At 41.5% G+C, this 12,322-nt stretch overlaps 1 protein-coding gene across 5 annotated transcripts in view; it reads left to right on the top strand.

Moving 5' to 3' along the window:
• Nucleotides 1-2,112: 2,112 nt before the first annotated feature.
• The window catches only part of LOC130346716 (ras-GEF domain-containing family member 1A), a 471,811-nt gene continuing 461,601 nt past the window's right edge, over nucleotides 2,113-12,322 (top strand). For 2 of the 5 annotated variants that reach the window (XM_056554583.1, XM_056554586.1), the window contains exons 1-2: nucleotides 2,114-2,270; nucleotides 12,164-12,256. The gene's annotated coding sequence lies outside the window, so the exon portion shown is untranslated. Of the gene's footprint in view, nucleotides 2,271-12,163; nucleotides 12,257-12,322 lie in introns of all 5 variants that reach the window. The other 3 variants (XM_056554582.1, XM_056554585.1, XM_056554584.1) reach the window with 2 other exon arrangements.

The raw sequence follows: 12,322 nt of genomic DNA, 5'->3' as shown, positions 1-12,322 counted from the left end.
ACCGTAACACAAAAACTGAGCCTAACACTCATAACACTCACCTCTGCTGGGCATATAGCCTCTGACTGGGTGACATGTTGGATCCACTATCAATCCAAACCACCTCCTGTGAAATAGGGGAGGGGATGCACGGCTACAGAGGGAGCCACTCCCTTTAATTTCTACAGCAAAAAAAAAAAAAAAGTAGCCAGCACCTATACCCAATACACGGGTGCACGCTGCTGTGGCAAGTACAAAACATGTCAAAAAGGAAATGGCAGCAGCACACTTGGTCAACAAAATGGAGGCTCTTAGCACACTTTTTGATAAAAATGTGTCCCCCCCCATCCACCACGCGGACGTGGCCTCATTTAGGATGGGACCCTAACACAAAAACTGAGCCTAACACTCATAACACTCACCTCTGCTGGGCATATAGCCTCTGACTGGGTGACATGTTGGATCCACTATCAATCCAAACCACCACCTGTGAAATAGGGGAGCGGATGCACAGCTACAGAGGGAGCCACTCCCCTCAATTTCCACAGCAAAAACAAAAAACAAAAATATAGCCAGCACCTATACCCAATACACAGGTGCACACTGCTGTGGCAAGTACAAAACATGTCAAAAAGGAAATGGCAGCAGCACACTTGGTCAACAAAATGGAAGCTCTTAGCACACTTTTTGATAAAAATGTGTCCCCCCCATCCACCACGCGGAAGTGGCCTCATTTAGGATGGTACCCTAACACGAAAACTGAGCCTAACACTCATAACACTCACCTCTGCTGGGCATATAGCCTCTGACTGGGTGACATGTTGGATCCACTATCAATCCAAACCACCACCTGTGAAATATGGGAGCGGATGCACGGCTACAGAGGGAGCCACTCCCCTCAATTTCCACAGCAAAAACAAAAAAAACAAAAATGTAGCCAGCACCTATACCCAATACACGGGTGCACGCTGCTGTGGCAAGTACAAAACATGTCAAAAAGGAAATGGCAGCAGCACACTTGGTCAACAAATTGGAGGCTCTTAGCACACTTTTTGATAAAAATGTGTCCCCCCCATCCACCACGCGGAGGTGGCCTCATTTAGGATGGGACCCTAACACGAAAACTGAGCCTAACACTCATAACACTCACCTCTGCTGGGCATATAGCCTCTGACTGGGTGACATGTTGAATCCACTATCAATCCAAACCACCACCTGTGAAATAGGGGAGCGGATGCACGGCTACAGAGGGAGCCACTCCCCTCAATTTCCACAGCAAAAACAAAAAAAACAAAAATGTAGCCAGCACCTATACCCAATACACGGATGCACGCTGCTGTGGCAAGTACAAAACATGTCAAAAAGGAAATGGCAGCAGCACACTTGGTCAACAAATTGGAGGCTCTTAGCACACTTTTTGATAAAAATGTGTCCCCCCCATCCACCACGCGGAGGTGGCCTCATTTAGGATGGGACCCCAACACGAAAACTGAGCCTAACACTCATAACACTCACCTCTGCTGGGCTTATAGCCTCTGACTGGGTGACATGTTGGATCCACTATCAATCCAAACCACCTCCTGTGAAATAGGGGAGGGGATGCAAGGCTACAGAGGGAGCCACTCCCCCCAATTTGCACAGCAAAAAAAATTATGTAGCCAGCACCTATACCCAATACACGGGTGCACGCTATTTACTTTCTACAGTTTTCAAATTATACTCAAAAAAGTAATTTAATTTTGTTCTTCTCGCACTATTTTCTGTATACAACAAAGACATTGCAGCTATGCCAGGTCCATTATCAGACCTGATAAATCCTGATAAATCCCATCAAATTAAATGGTAGGAGTTAGGGTTCTGTAAATATTCTATTATTTTCCAGCAAGAATTTAATCTTGTTGACTGCGCAATTCTTGATGTCAAACAAAATTGTTCCAGAAAGCCTGATGGACCCCGTAAACACAAATGTTTCTTCTTGCTTATTGTATCTTCCTCAATATTCTTACACTTATTTCAATGCTTGTAAATTGTTGCTATGCTTCCTCTTGCTGTGAATTCATGTCTTACAGCTTTCCTCCAGTTGAATACATCTCTCCCTCCCTGTTTCCCTCATGCACATGCTCCCCCTGCAGTAAGATAAGGAATGAGACTCTCAACACTGGCTTTTGTAGCAGATTGAAGAGAGTCGGTGCTAAGCAAATAACGGATGAGCATCTTAGATCAACCCTGTATTATATTCAACCTACCTTTGATGTGCGGGACCAAGAGCTGGCAACCTAAACCTGCTGAAGGTAGGGCATTTATCACACATGCTTACAGAAGCCATGTTCTTGTCATTTCAGTAACTGGTTAATGATTCGGAACACATATTGTCAATTTCCACACCCTTGGCAATGCACGTCATTATAAGTTCCAAAACCACCTGCAGAACACCATAAGAAGATCTCTTGTAGATAGGTACAACGGTAATTTTATGGATCTTAAGCTTCATAGATTTTAATGTATTTCATGTTCCTCTGTAGCAATCCCCATTTTTCTGAGCAATGTCAATTGTATTTTGCAGTGGTATAATATATATATTTTGTCTTAGCATTTTTATCCATAATCTTACTCACTCTTACATTGTGGTAAGCAATGTAGCTGCCAATCAAGTGTGGTTGCCAGGCAGCAAAAATTGTCACAGCAAGCACCAACAACACTTGGCATTCTTATTTTCGTAAAATCGTGGGGAAAAGGTGTGCAGATTTTTGCTTTTCAGTAACGAAAGACTCAGATATATAACTAACTGTAGGTTTTGCTGGTGTCAAATGAATTAGGAAAGTTAAGCTATCTTGTCTGATTCCATACACGTGCGGATCAGATTGGTTCTGCATGCATGTTTATTTCATTGAGCCACCAGGCTTAGATGTCTCCATTTGTTCTTGGGGGCAACAGGTTCGAATCTGACCTTTCTTTCCCGGTAACAAGGCATCAGGGTTTTTTTCAGATATAAACTATGGGGTTAAGATTTTACGCAGATGACTCATCAGTCACCTATACTAAAAATGGTTTTATATGACTTGATAGGTAGATAGCTACTAGTTATATATGTTGCACTGTATTTTCTACAAATTGAAGTGCAAGGACATTTAAAATAATTGAACTGTATTTCTTTTATGTGGTAATCTAATTGGTGACTCTAATATATAATTGTACCTGTAGAAATGCTTCTTTATATCTAGGGCAGTATGCTGACGATATCGGTGAGATTATGTGATAAGACATACTGCATACCAAAGTCATAGCTAGGGGTTCTTTGTCCTGGGGCAAAAGTTAAGTTTGCTGCCCTAGTCCTGTATGTAAATATCCTCGTCAAGACAAAGTTACCCTTTGGCACATCCAATGGAACTCATCAACTAGGGCATATGCACCACTCCCAGTTATGTCTTGCATGTGTAGTTTATACCAATACAATACAATACCAATACGATTCTTTAGTTGCTGACTTTTATTGCCCAAGATTTGTCTCAGGATGTTCCATTCAGGGCCGCCATGATTGTCATGGAAACTATGTACTGAGCAGGAGGTATAAGATGTCTGCCTCTTCTTCAGTAAATTCTTTCTGGTCCAGGTGCAGAGCACTTGGACCAGTAAGTATAAAGAATACTTCACCACTTACCTACTAATACATATAGTAAACTGCTCCTTTATGTGCAAGGGAAGTGTAAAGATACTGGGGAACATTTATCAAAACCTGTGCAGAGGCAAAGTTGCCCATAGCAACCAATCAGATCGCTTCTTACATTCTTAACAAGGCATCTGAAAAATCAAGGAAGTGATCTGGTTGGTTGCTATGGGCAACTGAGCAACTTTGCCTCTGCACAGGTTTTGATAAATCTCCCCCACTCACCCGCTTACCCAGGCATAGATTGGAATTTTGCTCTCTAAGGACCACTAAGGCTAGGTTCAAACTAAGGACTTTCAGGCCGGACAAAATCTAGCCGGATACTCAGAGTGTTGCCACTCCAACTAAATCAGGCAGCGCTAGGACTGCGTGGATACCGACAGCAATGTCTTTGGCATGGATTCTACCATTTTTTTTTGGCAGAGGAATTTCAGTAGTGTCCACTGTGCTGCTGAATGCCATTGCCAGCAATGGGATTCTGCTACACTGGAATTTCTGACTGAAACTCCTAAGTGGAATTCCATAGTGTGAACATAGCCTAAGAGTTCATCAGAGTGTTGCAGAGAAAAATGCTAGTCTGGGCCTAGCCAGAAACAGAGCAAGGATCCAATGAGAATTGTACCACTTAAGGTCTGGGCGGTATCCAAATGTAAACCTGCCAAATGCATGAAAAGGGGACATGATTTTTTCATACATCTACTCTATACCAACCTATGGATACGGTAAAGTATATGTCTAGATGCTTTTTTTCCATTCCATAGCATACACACATGACCTAAAAGCAAGCTTCAGAAAGGTATTGTCTATAAGAGCAAGGCAGTGCAAAGATTATTGATCTGTTATTTCATATTTATATTTGTGAGAATGTTGCCAAAGGCTGGACTGACACTTGCAGTGTTTTTTTTTTTTTTTTATTAAGTTAAGCCAGAAATGGATCCAAAAGAAAATAAAAGTATAAAGACTCAAACAGCTCGTCTCTTTTGAACACCCTTTTATGTTTTGCTCCAAAAACTATAAATTGAAAAAACTACAAACTAAAAAAAATCTAAGCACACATAAAAAAAAACTGCATGTGTGAATCCAGTCTTACTTCACCTTTGGACCAGAACTTCAACAACATCTATTGTCGGTCCCCTATATCGCTTGGTATGAAATATAGTCATTCTATTCAACCACTATTAATCTGCTACACAAAAATGGAACTTGATGACAGAACATAAACATTTTAATAAAATTTCAAGTTACCGATATCAATATTGCAAGCACTTAATCCCTGTGATCTTACATTCTGCATCATCTCATCATCCGAGAGTTTGTATTAACAATAAAATCAGATTTCTCTTACATAAACTTGTTCGGAAGTCAATGATAATAAAATGTCAGAATAACTAAACTGCTGGTATTAACTAATACGATGTGATGCTGATCACATGGGGTCATTTTCCGTTTCTCCTACTTTGTGCCATTATCAAGATATCCAAAAAAATCATAATATTGTCCATACAAAAGAAAAAAATTATCTCCTGCACTCACCGCAAACTTTACTCTCGAAATTCCTACATTGGGGTGCTCAGAGACTGCCAGTGGTTTAACACAGTAGCATGTGTTTCTTCGTGAAACAGCTCGCAGTCGCCTCTGACCACCCCACCCATGACCTGGTCTTCCAGTCTTCCGTGCTTCTATGTAGGAATTCCAAGAGTCAAGTTTATGGTGAGTGCAGGAAAACGTTTATATGTAAGTGAGTCTCTTTGCTGCACTAGAGGCTAAAGGCTATTCCCTAGCCTTCTAAAAATATTCCTCTGCACACTCGTTCAATTCTCCAGCCAAGCTAGTTCATAGTATCCTCAAGCATGCGCCGCTTTCACAGTAGCAGTGGCTATGTGCAGCAGTGGAATGTAATGAATTATAAACATTTTAAACAATAAACTAAACTTTTTATATTGGAATCAATGCACATAATTACAAAGACCTTCTTACCAAACTGCCTTACACTTGGATCGAAAGCCATATACCTTACTTAGATATAAACCTAAGGAGTCCAATTTAAGGAATACAAACACAAAAATTCTCCTCCTTCCTCTCCTAATCCTCCTTCCTTTCACATTCATCCCTCATCTCTTGAATAGATTTCAGAAACGCAATGATAAAGGGGAACTCCGGCGGAAACAAGTGGAAAACAAATCAACTGGTACCAGAAAGTTAAACAGATTTGTAAATAACTTCTATTAAAAAATCTTAACCCTTCCAGTACTTATCAGCTGCTGTACACTATAGAGGAAGTTTAAAAGCTGTGTGTCGAAATTCAGCTCACCCCCGTGTCCCATAGTGCGCGGACTAGTGTGGACTTCACCAATACACAAGCCAGGAACAGAGAAACGATGTCCAGCGCTACTCCCATTTAAACGAAGCGGTTTATTGCGGTATACACATCAGGTACATAGACAAGGACAAAGTAGATATAACTAAGGCTCATTTGGGGTGCCCGAAATGCCTCACCTGTATCCACTTTGTCCTTGTCTACGTACCTAAGGTGTATACTACAATAAACAACTTTGTTTTAACGGGAGTAGCGCTGGACATTGTTTCTCTGTACAGAAGAAGTTGTACAGTTCTTTCCAGCCTGACAACAGTGCTCTCTGCTGACACCTCTGTCCGTGTCAGGAACTGTCCAGAGCAGGAGCAAATTCCCATAGAAAACATCTTCTGCTCTGAGATGTCAGCAGAGAGCACTGTGGTAAGACTGGAAAGAACTTAACAAATTTCTCTGTAGTATATCTCTAGCAAACAGCAGCTAATAAGTACTGGAAAGGTCAACATTTTTACATAGAAGCAATTTACAAATCTGTCTAATTTTCTGGCACCAGTTGATTTGAAAAAATTTTTTTTAAGGACAGGCGGTATTAAAAATGTTGGTCCTTCCCTGTATGTTACAACTGTTCTGAACCTATAATAAATGTTTGAATTTGATTTTCTTCTACATCATTCCACTTTTTTGAACAATGATTTTTTAAGAATTTGTTATATTAAACGCAAAACTAAAAAGACTGCTCCTAGATTTTAGAAATTTAAAGAAAGAGCCTAAAACACATTTTTACAATGGTGTGTTAAACCATCTAGAACTTCCAAAATCAATGCATCTGTATTCGGCTCCTTTTGGACTGGATAAGGGAATAAAGTCATCCATCTCCATATGCGGTAGTCTTTTTTTTTTTACTGCTCATTTGTTTTGCTAAGACATTGTTGTACTCATAAACTTAATCTGCCTGGGAAATCTGGTGGGAGGAGGTCACATGACGGCATGACGTGATCCGTCGGCACGGAGCTCGGCCCCCTCCCGATGCCTTGCCGCCTCACTTGCTTACCCACCCCCTCCTTCGTGGTACCTTGCGCCATAGTGGACTTCATCCGGACCTAAACTGTTGTACCCGGATCCGGGCGAACCAGTACCGAGATGGCCCCCACCGTGGGGATGGATCCTGCTGCTCCCGCAGGGATGAACTGGCCAGAAGCCTGCAAGAGGAGCAGTGATAGGGCCGGTCACATGAGGCATCAGGTGACCGGTCAGGAGGTACGGAATCTGCTCCATGAAAGGAGCGGGGGCATGGGGAGAAGGGGAAATCACTCCTTGGTGGTTACAGCAGAGCGGCACACGACTTCCCATGCCACAACGTTTTCCTCGCGGAAGGACAAGCATTAACCCCTTAAGGACTCAGGTTTTTTCAGTTTTTGCACTTTCGTTTTTTCCTCCTTACCTTTTAAAAATCATAACCCTTTCAATTTTCCACCTAAAAATCCATATTATGGCTTATTTTTTGGGTCACCAATTCTTCTTTGCAGTGACATCAGTCAATTTACCCAAAAATTCACGGCGAAACGGAAAAAAATTCATTGTGCGACAAAATCGAAGAAAAAACGCAATTTTGTAAATTTTGGGGCCTTCCGTTTCTACGCAGTACATATTTCGGTAAAAATGACACCTTATCATTATTCTGTAGCTCTATACGGTTAAAATGATACCCTACTTATATAGGTTTCATTTTGTTGTACTTCTGGAAAAAATCATAACTACATGCAGGAAAATTTATACGTTTAAAATGTCATCTTCTGACCCCTATAACTTTTTTATTTTTCCACGTACAGGCCGGTATGAGGGCTCATTTTTTGCGTCATGACCTGAAGTTTATATTGGTACCATTTCTTTGCTAGGACTTTTTGTTCACTTTTTGTTCATTTTTTAATGGTATAAAAAGTGAACAAAAATAAGCTTTATTGGACTTTGGAATTTTTTTTACGTGTACGCCATTGACCGTGCAGTTTAATTAACAATATATTTTTATAGTTCAGACATGTATGCACGCGGCGATACCATATATGTTAATTTTTATTTTTATTTACACTGTTTTATTTTTTTTATGGGAAAAGGGGGGTGATTCAAACTTTTATTAGGGAAGGGGTTAAATGACCTTTATTAACACTTTTTTAACTTTTTTTTTCAGTGTTATAGGTCCCATAGGGACCTATAACACTGCACACACTGATCTTTTACACAGATCACTCGCGTGTATTAACATGCCTGTGATCAGTGTTATCGGTGCTTGACTGCTCCTGCCTGGATCTCAGGCACGGAGCAGTCATTCGCTGATCGGACACTGGGGAGGCAGGTAAGGGCCCTCCCGATGTCCTGTAAGCTGTTCGGGATGCCTGCGGACGATTTCCTGTATTAGCCGCAGGTCCCGGCCGTTGTTAGCCGCCGGGACCGACTCGCTATGACTGCGTGACCCCGCAGCATATCGCGGGAGCCGGTGGAGGACGTAAATATATGTCCTTCGTCGTTAAGTGGTTAAAGGGATACTTTTTTTTTTTAATCAACTGGTGCCAGAAAGTTAAACAGATTTGTAAATTACTTCTATTAAAAAATCTTAATCTTTCCTGTACTTATTAGCTGCTGAATACTACAGTGGAAATTCTTTTCCATTTGAAACACAGAGCTGTCTGCTGACATCACGAGCACAGTGCTCTCTGCTGATATCTCTGTCCATTTTAGGAACTTCTCAGAGTAAAAGGAAATCCCCATAGCAAACATATGCGGTTCTGGACAGTTCCTAAAATGGACAGAGATGTCAGCAGAGAGCACTGTGCTCATGATGTCAGCAGACAGCTCTGTGTTTCAAAAAGAAAATAATTTCCGTTGTAGTATTCAGCAGCTAATAAGTACAGGAAGGATTAAGATTTTTTTTATAGAAGTAATTTACAAATCTGTTTAACTTTCTGACACCAGTTGATAAAAAAAAAAAAAAAAAAAAGTTTTTCACCGGTGTACCCCTTTAACTGGTAAGACGGACAAATAATGTTTATCATGCTGGACTATAAGCTGTTACTATGGCGCCGTTAAGTTACGAATATGGTTGGGCGGACCCCTGCTATGGTAAAGCGCTGTGTGGATTGTCTGCCCCACAGTGAGGTGATTTTAATGAAGCGGTACATTTTGAAAAAAAGGCAGGTGCAGTCGTGAATGGGGAGCCCCGATGGAGGACTGTGGTGCAGACTCCGGAAATGTAAACTAAATGGGGTCCGGGGAACTATGTTTAATCAACTGCATAATTCAACGTACACGTTCCTTTTTGCTGGTGGTTAATAGACATGGAAAAAATATTCTGGACTATTGAAGAAGAATGGATTGCTAAATCAAAGTAATGTGAGGTGTATACTGGTAGGATTTGGAAATGTGGCCTCTATAAAGGAACTGGTGCCTAAATATTTACTTATCTTAAGAATCTTCCAGAAAGAATCTTGCAGAAAGAAAGAATAAAATGTCTTATATTTCCAAGGGCAGGTAGTGAGCATACCCAGGTAGATGGGCTACCCAACAGGAGGTATATATAAATACAGCACCGAGGACACCAGGAAACCAAATTGGTGCAATGATGAATTGTTAATATATACCTATGGCTAAATGGAAGAATAATTTTGCAAGGATAAAACAATACTCAAGAATGACACACCCACTCCCACTCTTTCAGTTGCAGATAATCTTCACATGTGCTAAAGTTGAAGGCCCCCTCTGCTTGCCCATACAAACAAATATATACATACATATATATATATATATATATATATATATATATATATATATATGGACATGCTCTGAGCAACCGTCAATATTCGCCATGCTCATCCGCAATTATAATAACAAAATAAGTGAGCGTGTTACGTTAATGGAGAAATCTGCCCCCCATATTGATAAGGAAGTAAAACAATTAAGAAAGGAATGGGATTCTGAAAAATAATAATCTTTATTTACAGGACAAGGTTGCGGATTTAGAAGACAGGGCAAGAAGAAATAATGTTAGGATGATTGGCCTCCCCAAATCTGCAGAAGGAGTGGATGTAGTAAAATTTGTGTCTAAATGGTTGACTGAAATTTTTGGTGTTCAAAATTTTTCATCAGTATTTAGAGTGGAAAGAGCACACAGAACCCCATTTAAAAAGCCTCCGCCAGGAGGTGCACCCAGAACCTTGTTAATTAAATTTCTTTGCTCCCAGGATAGAGACACAGTATTAAAGCTCTCCAGGGAAAAAGGAGCAATTAGCTATGAGTACGCCAACATTTATTTCTATCTGGACTTTTCAAGAGCTACCCAAAAGAAAAGAATGAGTTTTATAGATGTGAAAAAGAAGTTACACGCTGCCGGCATTCCATTTTCACAAATTTTGCCAAATTTTACCCATACAGAGAGGACTCTTTTTTTTTTAAATTCAGCTATGGATCTGACTGGTTTGAACAGCAAGGGATACTACTATAAAGTGTTTAAAGAAGGGAAGGGGGCGGTGGTGGGGCGGGGAGCTGGGCCCTGTCGGGAGATTTTCTCGGATCACTGTGGGGGGGGGGGGAAGAGGGGGGAACAGGGAAAAGGGTAGGGGCAGCACCACTATCACTGACAAATTCGACACACTGGTGTCAGTTAGCTACTTAAACCAAAACACTATCCCCATTGAGCTAAAACATCAATTTATTCATATCATTAAAACCCTATTACATCAAATGTAAAGTACATGTGTAATGTAAGGGGCAGCACCAGCCTGGAGAAAAATGAGAGTTGTGAAAATAAATGACTGAAAGTACACAAAACTGTAGAATGGAGAATAAAATAATAATATGGAATATCAGAGGCATCAAGGAGAAGCAGAATATTTGATAGAATTGGCAAATTTCTCCCAGCCATTGTACACCTAATTGAAACTCACTTAACAAAAAAATCCCTGGGGTCGGTAAAGAATAGGTGGGCTAAATTTGAGTTCCATTCCACATTCTCGGAGTACTCCTCAGGGGTATCTGTTCTCATTTATCAAAAAATAAATATTCAAATTTATGAATCAGTAACAGACACAAGAGGTAGAGTTGTGTTCCTGCGTGCAAGATGGGAGGGTATAGACTCTATACTGGCATTTATATACATTCCACCGCCATTCTCCACAGAAGTCTTAGAAAAACTAACCCATTTTTTGTAGGTAATAATTATAAGGACGTATACATATCTGGAGACTTTAATCATGTATTAGATAAGGAACTTGATTGGCAAGGATGGGGGCAGGGAGAAGGGCCTACTAGACTATATAAATGGTGTCACGAGAAAGACTTCTGGCGTAGCTTACCGTATTTATCGGCATATAACACGCACTGGCGTATAACATGCACCCTTATTTTTAGAAGGAAATTTCAGTAAAAAAACAAAATTTTACATAAATGACTTGGAAGCTTTGAACTTAACCTCCCCCTTTATCAGGCTCTGTGCCGCACATCTTTCCCCTCACTGCCCCCCCCCACACACACACACACATCTTTCCTTTCACTGACCCTACCCCTCACACTACCACATCATTTGTACCACTATGATCCCCTACTTGTATTTTGGGTTTTTCCCTTACTTGGCCTGCGTGCTACAGTCATTGCAGCCGCCGCTGCTTTAAAGTGTAAAAATCATTGATTGGCGATGGCTGCCAGGACATCTACCCCCGCTGATCCCCCTGGTTGTATTTATATTTTTTACCCCTTACCCGGCCTGCGTGCTTCGGCAGGCTCAGGTTCTGGCAGCATCTGGGGCTGACTGCGCACTGATGGTTGACCTCTGCGTGACGTCAGGGACATCACCCGTCAGTACGCAGTCAGCTCCAGACGCCAGCGGAACCTGACTGAGCCTGACTGAGCCTGCCGGAGCGCATAGGCCAGGTAAGGAGTAAAATAACTAAATACAACAAGGGGGATCAGCGAGGAAGGGGGGGGGGGGGTGAGTAGATGCCCTGGCAGCTGTCGCTGGTCAGTGATTTAGAGTGGTTGCGGCACCGGATGTTTGTTCAGGATCTGAAGTCCGGCTGCGGCCACTTTAAAACAGTGACCAGCGGCGGCTGCAATGACCTGAGAAGGATTTATCGGCGTATAACACGCAGGTAGGGTTTTAGCTTCATATTTTTGTTTAAAAAGTGCGTGTTATCTCACTTTTATTAACTCGCCACTCTACACAGCAGACGACAATGCCTGAAGAGGGTGAGGTGGCCTTCTCGTGGACTGGGGCCAGAGTGTCGGGGTGGTGGTTGCGCCCTTGAGTATTGGTTTGGGTGAGTACCCGAGTCCCATTGTTCTTTCTCTTCTGGCCCTATGTCTTGCTCCCCTTGTCATCCCTT

This window comes from Hyla sarda, unplaced genomic scaffold, assembly GCF_029499605.1.
Source record: "Hyla sarda isolate aHylSar1 unplaced genomic scaffold, aHylSar1.hap1 scaffold_80, whole genome shotgun sequence".
NCBI lineage: Eukaryota > Metazoa > Chordata > Amphibia > Anura > Hylidae > Hyla > Hyla sarda.
This window is presented reverse-complemented; position numbering and strand designations above follow the sequence as displayed.